General features: G+C 46.6%; 1 pseudogene; it reads right to left on the bottom strand.

The window, feature by feature from the left end:
• LOC126992810 (protein Wnt-7b-like) overlaps positions 1-12029 on the bottom strand; it is a 53823-nt pseudogene that overhangs the window by 27550 nt on the left and 14244 nt on the right.

Genomic DNA, 12029 nt, shown 5'->3' with positions numbered 1-12029 from the left:
TGTTGTTTTCAGTAAAGGGTCGCCTATAAGAGCTGCTGAGGGAACACTGTGATGGGCTGCTGTGTGGAACGCTGTGTTTGGTGCGCCCAGCTGATTCAGTGTCAGTGTGTTTCACCCCCACACCCACGGGGAGCTGTGTGACTCACCAGTGGACGGAATGCACCACTGCAGCGGTCAAGTCCTCTGGTCTAGCAGGGTGCTGCAGGGGCAATGTCACACACCAGCACTCAGTTGGCCTGAGCCGCATAGCTCCCCATGAGTGGGGCAGGTCAAGCGGGACACTGGATCACCTGAGAGCCACAAAGCTTCATTATGAGGTCACCAGGGCTTACCAGTAGGGGTCATCCTGGGTCACAATGTGCAGGATGTCCAGCTTGTTGAAGGGCAGCCCGGCTTCCTTGCAGGGAATGTGCTTGTTGTCCTCCTTGGGGTCATAGTGGAAGTAGGCGTGCACCCGCACCTTGCTCTCCTGAGGTGCACCGAGCTGCTGGCCGGGAGCAGCCTGAAGGTCATGGTGCCCTCCGCCTGCACCTGGAAGGGGACAGGAGGTGGGCTGGTTACTTGTGGGCTCGGAAAAATAAATAATGATATTAATAATAGTAATGATAGCTTTATTTCATCCAGAGCAAGTATACAGGAAAAGCAAAAGAGAGAATAAAATTTGACCAACAGTTATCTCTCTCTCTCTCTCTCTCTCCCTCCTTCCTTTCCTTTCCCTTCCCTTCCCTTCCCTTCCCTCTCCCTCCCTCCCTCACCAGCATCTTGTGGACATCCGCCGGTGTCTTGCCCTCCACATTGAAGGTGTTGACCCCTGCACCTCGTCGGCAGCATGGATGAGGCCGGAGCAGTCAGCCATGCATGATGCGGGTGATGATGATGGCTCCGGAGTGGTCGTCCTGCTTGATGGTGGCTCCCTGGGGGTAAGTAAGGAAGGAACGTGTTAATGTTGAAGACGCTGCCATTGCCTACACAAATTAATTTTTGTTTTGTTTTCTGTTTATTGGGGGCAAAGGAGGGAGTTCAAGGGCAAGACAGACAGAGAGATAGAAGGAACAGAAGCCAGGGAAAGGAAGGGAGGAAAGAGAAAGAAAGAAAAAGAACAAGAGGAAGGAAGGAAAGAGTTTACCAGCAGAAGGGATGAATGAATGAAGTTGCTGGTTAACTCTTGCATAAAGGGTTTGGACAGTATAGGGATGAGCAGGAGTGGAAATACAGACGAAGGGAGGCTGTTCCAGAGTTTACCAGCGAAAGGGATGAAAGAATGAAGATGCTGGTTGACTCTTGCATTAGGGATCTGGATAGTATAGGACTGAGCAAGAGTTGAGAGAGGAGGAGGTATGCAGGTGAAGGAGACAAGTAAGACACACACCCAGCCACTACATCTACACACAAATTCCACAAAACCAGTCTTTCTACTCCCCACAATAGGCTCTGCTTCCTTTCCCTCCTGTGGCAAGCACTGGGCAAACAGCAACAAGGGTCAGGGAACTCAACACAGACTGAGGCACAGAAATATAGTGTCTTACATAATGATTCTTAAACTGGGTGCCCATGACTTCCATCTCGACCAAAGAAAAAATAAATAAAAAGAAGGAAATGCCAATCTTTTCAAGTGCACTGCCTCAGATGACTGTTGTGAGGTGCTGGCTGTCTCTTTAAAACACTGAATCAGCCTGTACTCGCCTAGAATATTTATTACATCAGAATATTGAGAAGCTAACCTAACCTAACCTAACAAAGCCCCAAACAGTTACTATAGGTCTTGCCTCAGAAAATTCATACATGCTTCCTTACTAATGAGACTCTCTACAACAAAGTGAGGTCATCCTTAACGTGTCAGGCTCCCACCATGACTGTTTCCCAAGGCCACAGAAAAGACTAACCGGGTGTTCATTGGTGTTTTCCCCGCTCAAGATGCAAAAGCCATGTAAAGCCATCACCAGGATCACAAACCACTCCATCAAAGTCCCAGCAGCAACTTCTATGACAAGAGACTTTTCAAACAGGGTAAGTGAAGGGCAAATACATTTAAGATACAGACAGAGAGACAAGATTCCTACCATTGGCTCATTGCTCTTCACCCACTGCACAATCTTGACTGTCTCCTCATCCTCATCACCCTCGACGGGTGTTTCGGGCAGTGCAGTGTGAAGTCCTTGGCGGCAATGCTGGCGTGTGCCTGGAGAACTCCCTGCTGGATGAAGGAATGAAGATGCTGCTGCTCAACTCTTGCATAAGGGATCAGGATAGTATAGGGATGAGCAGGAGTAAAAATACAGACAAAGGGAGGCTATTGCTGTTTCAGAGTTTACCAGTGGAAGGGATAAAAGAATGAAGATGCTGGAAAACTCTTGTATAGGGAATTTGGACAGTACAGGGATGAAATAATGAAGATGCTGTTTGACTCTTGCATAAGGGATTTGGATAGAATAGGGATGAAAGAATGAAGATGGTGGTTAACCCTTGCATAAGGGATCTGGATAGCATAGGAATGAGCAAGAGTAGAGTCATGACAGTGAGGGGGACTTCAGGATGGCAAATATCAAGCTTGATGTACAAACAAACCTAAAATTAAGACACAGAACTGAGGAGAAAATGTACGGTTCCCCCCCAAGCCACGACCAACCTGGAGGTGTGGCGACTACAGGATGGCAATAGCTTGCTGGCGTCCGGTGAGGGTGTGGTGCAGTTGTGTCTCCCTCATGATAGGAATTCCGATCTCCTCCACACTGGACATCAGAGCCTGGCATGTCCTGCACGTGCGGTTGATCTGAGAGGAGGAGGAAGAGGAGGAAGAACCTTTAGTGTTGACTTCGGCAAAACCTAGTGATCTTATTTGTTACTGGGGGAGCTTTGGGGGTCTTGGCAAACCTGGCGTGTTCTCATTTTTTGTTGATTTTTAAGGTTAGGGGCAAGACAGAGCTAGTTTGTTGATTGTGACTTTGAAAACATTGTTCTAGACCCATCATCATCATCATCATTTCATCGACGCCTGCTCCTAGGAGCTCCCACCAGGGGATGGCCACGGCAGAAGAGCTTCCATCTTCCTTTATCCAGACACTCCCTCCTTGCCTGCTCAAAGTTTCTCAAAGATCTTTCCCCCCTCTCCCTAACGTACTCTTGCACCCTATCCCTCCATTTCACTGGAGGTCGTCCTCTAGCATTCCCTCCCTCTATCTCACTCACATACACCCTTCTGGTCATCTTACTCTCCTCCATTCGCTCCATGTGGCCAAACCACTTTAAAGTCTGTCGCTTCACTTCTTCCACCACTCCACACTTCTTCCCTTCACCCCTGTGACACATTCCAAAATGCTCGTACACACTTTCATTACTCATTCCATCCATTCTACTCACACCACAAGCACTCCTCAAATAACTCATTTCCACTGCCTGCACTCTAGACCTCTGACTTTCATTCCAGGCCCACGTTTCACTTGCATATGTGAGGGTTGGTGTTATTATTGTATTTCTCAAATCCCTCTATACCTCCATGCTCACACTTCTGCCATTCATGATTCATCCCAAAGACCCTACCACCCTTCTTGCTTGCAATGCCCTTTCTCTTGTCTCTCCCTCCATACCACCATGCTTACACATAACTGATCCAAGGTACTTAAACTCATTGACCTCCTCCATTTCTTCACCATTCAAAATTATTTTGCATTCTTTTTCACATTCAATTCCCATTCTATATGGGCATACAAAATCTACAACCTCACTTCTACTTCGCTCACAAACCATCACTTTACTTTTGTTGACCTTTACTTTCAGCTTTCTCCTGTTACACTGACGGAACACCTTCCTCTGCAGGGACAGGGGCAGGCTGCTGTTACAGTGACCCAGGCAGTGTTTGCTGTGTACAAACACACACCCCTTAGAGAAGTGTTTAGTAGTACATATTTATGTTTGCACTATTAAACAATTACACTGGTGTCATTTCTGTCTTTTATTTACACATCATTACTCCAGGAGCATCAAGTGGGAAAGGTGAGCTATACTTTAAGACATAGAAGGAAGAAATTGGTACTGGCAAAAAATAATAATGAGGAATGCAACCTTTGAAAGAGTAGACACACACAGCAACCAGTGTGCTCCCTTGGTGGAGAGGTTGACGGCTAGCTATGAACACACCGGTCTGGGTTATAATGACGACCCACCCAGCTGTTCATCCTGCCTTTTGGGTTGGTCTATAAAAGGGAGCCTGGGCAAGGCAGCTGTGGTGACCCAGATACTGTAGTGGCCATGTCCTGGGGCTGAAGGGTCCTTGCCCGCTGCTGGCTCAAGGGCCAGAGGGATGGAGATGAGCACCACAGCCAGGCACACTTGTAACATGTGCCCCAAACTTTACCTAATTACTGCAAACCAGGCCTACAAAATGAATAAGAAATCAGGAGAGAAATGGAATGGAACAATTTTGGTAAACATTGTATTATTATGACTATAAACCTGCCCCTCTCCCTGAGGAGAAGGGTGCAGTCTGTGCATATTCCCAGCCCTAAAATGTGCTTCATGAACTCTGCACCTCACACAAGATCCAGAGAGAAGTTAAGAAATGTGCCAAGCTGAATGGAGAAGAATGCCAGGCACAACATGGGGAGACAGGCCTTGAGTGTCCTGGACCAGGGAACAGACAAAGGTTAAAGGTGTCCTGGTGCCTATGAAAGGTGAGGCTTGGACTTGTGCACTTCATCTCATGCACCTCACAACAGCTGAGGAACCAAAGCACCCAGCCAGCGTGTAAGTCAGGGCAGACAGAGAAGCAGGACGTGAAATTAGAAGCTTTGTGGGGCAGGATGAAGTGTATTAACATCAGACACAGAGACAAATGGACTTTGTTTTCATTAAAGGAAGCAACTCCAGGGGGAAAAAAACACTAATCTCTGCTCCAATAAAATAAAGTATAGAGGAGCTGCCAAAAAGAGTTGTGAAAGACCTTCATCCTATAGCAGAGAAATAATGGGCTGTATAACTCAACATTTTGGCACCCAAGCACACATACTTGGCAAGGCTTTCATAGGCATTTTGGGCATTTCCAAGGACAGTTTTATGACCCTGGCGGTAGTTTGACCCTTCTTCTGTACCATGAACCTAAAAGAGCACTCATGAGAACCCAATTTATCTCCTGTTTGGCCTTTGGAAACAGTTGATGTGATGGACGAAAGCGTTTGATAATACCGACCAATATATGACAATGACGATGACGTGTGTACTGATGCAAAATTGAGTATATATAAGAGTGAGGAGACCTTAGTGAAGCCACAGCGAAGCCTGCCATTCCAGAGTCCCTTCCAGAGGTGTTTGTGGTCCCTGGCCTGCAGGCTGGTGGTGGTGACCTGCCCGCGGTGCTTCAGGCCGCCGGCTTCCTTCAGGGAGGACGTGAAGAGTGACTCAACAACCTCTGCAATAAGAACAGTCTCACCATTACTGGCATTTGTTGGGCTCGGATAACTTGAACAGCTTTGTGGAGTGTGGACAGCCTCAGGATGTTTGTACATGTTTGTGTTGACTTTAGTAATGACATGAAGAGGGGCTCAACAGCCTGTCTTAAGGATAAATAACTACAGCATTACTTGTTTGGCAGACTCAGAAGAGCTGGACAAAATCAAGGCATCCTGACAGTCAAAACATATGTTTACACCTCCCTCCCTTCCCTATCACCCCCTTGTTCATCGCCGACACTTTTTATCATTCTTTTCACCCTTTCGTTTAAAGCCCTTCCCTCCACCTTCCCTGGCACACTGAGTCACCTTATTCCCCGTGACTGCCACAATCATCCCTTCTTCCTTCCCGTTTGTTCAGTGGCACAGTGACGGCCCTCCTCCAGTGTTCCGGCACCTCACCTGCTCACAAGCTTGGCTATGTGAGGCGTTTGGTGTAAAAGTTGTGACCAAACCAATTAAAGCAGTAGTACTGTTTTTGGCGGCATCTGGCACCTGAATTCTTGCTGCATTGTGCGGTGAAGCAAGTTTCAGAAAAAGCAGCCTTAAACCAGGTGATTCATAGGCCTACAGTTGTGTGACTTCTCCGTTGAAGTCCCCAATTTATCTCGACTTCTTTCTGAAAGCTTTTTGTTCTCTAAACAGTTTGTTGATGTCACTCTACCAAAATATTCATATACTCTGTCTACTTTCCCTACTGTTCCTTAACTGTCTATTTTGTATCGTCTGTCCAGCATGCATTCCCTCCCTTCCTCTTCCACACACCTTGTGTCCCACTACGTCCCAGGCTGCCCTTGACACTGAACTCTTCTCAACCTGTCTGCTGTAATTGCCTTCACTGTTATCCTGGTAACATACAGTACCAGGTCTTTCTCTGCCTCTGTGGTGGATAGTGGAGCATTTCCCATGTGGTATTGGTGTACTGGATATCCCTTCACTGTTATCCTGGTAACATACAGTACCAGGTCTTTCTCTGCCTCTGTGGTGGATAGTGGAGTGTTTCCCATGTGGTATTGGTGTACTGGATATCCCTTCACTGTTATCCTGGTAACATACAGTACCAGGTCTTTCTCTGCCTCTGTGGTGGATAGTGGAGTGTTTCCCATGTGGTATTGGTGTACTGGATATCCCTTCACTGTTATCCTGGTAACATACAGTACCAGGTCTTTCTCTGCCTCTGTGGTGGGTAGTGGAGCATTTCCCATGTGGTATTGGTGTGCTGGATATCCCTTCACTGTTATCCTGGTAACATACAGTACCAGGTCTTTCTCTGCCTCTGTGGTGGATAGTGGAGTGTTTCCCATGTGGTATTGGTGTGCTGGATATCCCTTCACTGTTATCCTGGTAACATACAGTCCCAGGTCTTTCTCTGCCTCTGTGGTGGATAGTGGAGCATTTCCCATGTGGTATTGGTGTGCTGGATATCCCTTCACTGTTATCCTGGTAACATACAGTCCCAGGTCTTTCTCTGCCTCTGTGGTGGATAGTGGAGCATTTCCCATGTGGTATTGGTGTGCTGGATATCCCTTCACTGTTATCCTGGTAACATACAGTACCAGGTCTTTCTCTGCCTCTGTGGTGGATAGTGGAGTGTTTCCCATGTGGTATTGGTGTGCTGGATATCCCTTCACTGTTATCCTGGTAACATACAGTACCAGGTCTTTCTCTGCCTCTGTGGTGGATAGTGGAGTGTTTCCCATGTGGTATTGGTGTGCTGGATATCCCTTCACTGTTATCCTGGTAACATACAGTACCAGGTCTTTCTCTGCCTCTGTGGTGGATAGTGGAGCATTTCCCATGTGGTATTGGTGTGCTGGATTTCCCTTCACTGTTATCCTGGTAACATACAGTCCCAGGTCTTTCTCTGCCTCTGTGGTGGATAGTGGAGTGTTTCCCATGTGGTATTGGTGTGCTGGATATCCCTTCACTGTTATCCTGGTAACATACAGTACCAGGTCTTTCTCTGCCTCTGTGGTGGATAGTGGAGCATTTCCCATGTGGTATTGGTGTGCTGGATTTCCCTTCACTGTTATCCTGGTAACATACAGTCCCAGGTCTTTCTCTGCCTCTGTGGTGGATAGTGGAGCATTTCCCATGTGGTATTGGTGTGCTGGATATCCCTTCACTGTTATCCTGGTAGCATACAGTCCCAGGTCTTTCTCTGCCTCTGTGGTGGATAGTGGAGCATTTCCCATGTGGTATTGGTGTGCTGGATTTCCCTTCACTGTTATCCTGGTAACATACAGTACCAGGTCTTTCTCTGCCTCTGTGGTGGATAGTGGAGTGTTTCCCATGTGGTATTGGTGTGCTGGATTTCCCTTCACTGTTATCCTGGTAACATACAGTACCAGGTCTTTCTCTGCCTCTGTGGTGGATAGTGGAGTGTTTCCCATGTGGTATTGGTGTACTGGATATCCCTTCACTGTTATCCTGGTAACATACAGTCCCAGGTCTTTCTCTGCCTCTGTGGTGGATAGTGGAGCATTTCCCATGTGGTATTGGTGTGCTGGATTTCCCCTCCCAAGGTGCAGGACTTTACATTTTTCTTCACTGCATTGTAGCCGCCACTTTTTGCTCCCGTCCTGTAGCTTGGTGAGGTGTTCTGGCAGGAAATCTGCAGCCAAGGGGTTAAGACTCTCACATCCTCACTCACTCCAGCACTGTGTTTCACTCCTACTCTTGCTCTGCCAAATACTTCCCTCACCTTCCTTCTGTACCTCTGCTTGTACCAGTCTCTCACTTGACACTTCCAATTTTTTCCTTGGAAAGTACATTTCCTAATTTCTAAGGTACCGTGTGTCCCGCCACATAAGATGCACCGGAGTATAAGACACACCTATAATTTAGCAAGATATATTTAGAAAAGTAAAGTCTGTGTGTGTCTGGAGGTGGTGATGTGACGCTGGAGGAGGGGATGGAGCTTGTGAGGTCACGGATGACATTTCTATCAACACCATTTTGCAACAAGACAGGGAGGAAGAGGAAAGAAACAACAGGAGGAGGAGGGCAAGACCCACAGCATGCTTAGTTATTTCATAGTTCAAAGAGTTAAGAATAACATCTAATTTAAGTGAACATTTTTTAAATAAACTTTGTACCATTCCTATATGTAGATTTCTGCCCCCAAAGTTTGTCCGGGATTTTGGACGTCGCTACAACAGGCACGTGAGGCTGAAAACGCTTCTATTTGAGGGTAAGAATACTTAGTGTTGCAGAAAAATATTGGCAGTAGTTGAGGAAGTCTTTCTCTCACCCACAAATCCCTTCCTCGCGTGACCCTTGCCTGCAGGGAGGGACGCTGCCTCCTGAACGTGGTAAGCTGTTCGACCTACTAATATACTTGTCACAGGCTACGGTGCCAACACACCACCAAGGCTCCATCAACGCCAAGGCACCTCGTTTCCTTTCTGTTACTTGCTTGCAGTAAACTTTAGACGATGGAGAAAATTAGTGCAAAGTAATGACGGGGAGGTGGGAGGGGACACTGATCCCATTACTCGCCCTGCTGCTCTCTTGTGTTAACACACACACACACACACACATAACCCAGCCCCGTGACCCCTCCCCCAGCCCCCCTTCCATATCACACCACTTTCTCACCCCCATCCCTAGACAACCCAACCCCATACCCTCCCAACCCCCCTCGATGCTTCTTACCAATCCCACAAGTATTACCAATAAATTTGAAGAGTTATGTCTGGTCGCTGAGCAAAAGGATCCCGATGTTATCACAATAAGTGAGACCTGGTTTTCAATCAATAAACCATCATTCATGTACGAACTTAGTAACTATGATTTGTTTCACAAACACCGAGGCAGCCGTGGTGGCGGCGTGTGTGTGTACGTAAGACAACCCATGAATGCTGTACAAGCACCAATCGCTGTTCCTCCACAGTTAGAGTGTTTATGGGTGCCTTTGAAAAGTGTTAGGAGAATAGGACAAATATTATTGTGTGTATTATACTACCCACCAGATTCCCCTGTCCATGACGGACTGACTAACCGTGTGGTGTCTAGTGTCGATTTATTCCGTTCAACGCACACTGATTGCAAGGTGGTTATTGCTGGTGATTTTAATGGTCTTGATAAGAACAGAGTGTGTGATGCTCTCCATATACGAAACCTAGTGACGCAGCCGACCCATGAAAACTCAGTGATAGACTTGATTTTAACAGACATGCACTCAGATTATTGTTCTCCCGAATATCTGCCCCTATTGGTCTTAGTAGACATAAATGTGTTTTGGTAAGACCTACGGCACTACCACCTCCCCCACAACATCGCACCCTCCAATACAGACCGTTCAAGGATTCGTCCGTGAGGAGCTTCGGACTCTGGATCACGGCAGTGGACTGGTCGTTCTTACAAATAATGCCAACCGTAGAACAACAAGAAAATGCCCTGTTCGCCGTCCTGAAGCACCAGTATGAAACACATTTCCCCTTAAATCTTGGCGCAAACGAGATAATGACAAACTGTGGATGACCCCAGAAATAAAACATCTGATAAACAAAAAGCGCCGTGCGTACAACCAACGTCACACAGAGCGATATCGTGAATATAATTCTGCTTCATAAAGGAAAATCATACAAGCAAAGGTTGAATATTTTTGAGTCAGTGCAAAATGAAAGTGGTCTTAATAAATGTATCACAATGTTAACTGAACCCAAACGCACACCAGTGAATCTTTCGGCTTTTAACCTTGATGACCATCGACAAATTGCAAATATGATTAACGAACACTTCGCTGCCATATGTACAAACTACCCACCCATCGGCCCAGGTGTAGTACCGGCCCACCAGCCATCGCTTCCTCCGCCTCGTTATTCTAAACTACACATATATAAAGACTTAAAGAAAATAAAAACAAAGAAAGCCACTCCCCCGGTGAACTCCCGTTAAAACTAATAAAGGAGTTTGCGTATGAACTGTGTCAACCTTTGGAGATCATGTACAACAGCTGCTTACCATCTTGCCCTACACCAGTGATTCCCAACCGGTGTGCCGCGGCACCAAGGGGTGCCGTGAGATCTTTTGAGGGTGCCGCCAAAATTCAGGGGAAAAAATTGCATTAACTTCACTCTCTCTGCTTCTGCTGCTGCTGCTGCACAATTTAGCGATCGAATTTTCAACTTAGCTACTTTTCATTGAATTTGTATAATAATTTGTACTTATGGAAAATTACAATCCAGGAGAACAATACTAATTATATGATTTTGCTGTGTAATAATTGTACAGACACTGGAGAGAACAGCTTGGCGGGAGAGTGGGAGGGAGGGAGGGGAGTGAGGGTTGTAGACTGACGCGTATGACACACGTACAGGGCAGGGCGCACAGCGAGTCGCCACTGGCCAGAGCCCAGAATGTCTCAGTACTGATTGGTGACGCAAAGGAAGCAGAAGGTATGACATATCCTCCTCCCTCAGCTCGTTAGCAATACATACCTGGTATGTATTGCTAACTAGCTGAGTTCGTGAGTCGTTTGTTCATCTTTTTCTTTTTTTTAGTAATTAATTACGAAGTATTAGTAATGAATTTCTCTATGCCTTATAACACCAAAAGCAAAATTTAATAATTTTCTCCTGTAAAAAAATATATATAATAAAAAAACAACGGAGATTTTAAATATGTATTTCCTTATAAGGGTGCCGGGAAGTTTTGAAAGGCTTGCCAAGGGTGCCGCAAACTAGAAAAGGTTGGGAACCACTGCCCTACACGATGGAAGAGCTCGACAGTGACAGGACTCCCCAAAGCTCCAAATGTTACCAGCCTTGGACAACTACGGCCTGTGTCACTCACAGACACACTCGGAAAGACGTTGGAGGGCCACGTAGCAAACCTGGTTCTTGCAGACATTCTACACAAAATCAACCACCAGCAGTTTGGAAACTTGAAGGGGCGCTCCACCACGCTGTACATGGTGTACCTCTTGGACGCCATACTTAAAGGCTTGGAGCAAAGAGACACTGTAGCCCAACTGTGTCTCATTGACTTCAAGAAAGCATTTGATAACGTGGATCACAGTGTAGCAGTGACCCACCTACACCACCTCGGATGCAGAACTTCACTGCTGCCGTTCATAACATCCTTCCTTACTGACAGACAGCAGTGCACAAGATATTACGGCGAGACATCTGAGTGGCTGCCAACAACCTGTGGAGTGCCCCAGGGAACATGCATTGGGCCAGTCATTTTCCTACCAGTTATCAACAGTCTTCTGCTTCAGTCATCGTGTAAAGCCAAGTTTGTTGATGACGTCACTGTATACGCAGTGACCAAAGAAACCGACCTGCAAAATAACCCAGTCCAAGAACAAATCACCACAGCTCACCTTCTGTGTGAGGAGCTTAAACTAATACCAAACCCAAGCAAATGCAAGATCATCAATATCAGCTTCCTCAAGAGGGACGTGGCGTTCCCAACTGTTCATCTCTGTGACAATGAAATACTGCAGGTCAGTTCAGCTAAAGTGGTAGGGCTTGTCCTCACCTCAAGTCTAAATTGGCAAGACCACGTGGACCACATGTTCACTCAGGTGTCCAGAAGACTTTTTATACTGTTCCGAGCAAGGTCCTTCGGAGCACCAGA

The sequence above is a fragment of the Eriocheir sinensis genome, unplaced genomic scaffold (assembly GCF_024679095.1).
Source record: "Eriocheir sinensis breed Jianghai 21 unplaced genomic scaffold, ASM2467909v1 Scaffold502, whole genome shotgun sequence".
NCBI classification, from domain to species: domain Eukaryota; kingdom Metazoa; phylum Arthropoda; class Malacostraca; order Decapoda; family Varunidae; genus Eriocheir; species Eriocheir sinensis.
The sequence above is the reverse complement of the archived record's forward strand: the minus strand, read 5'-3'. Positions and strand labels throughout refer to the sequence as shown.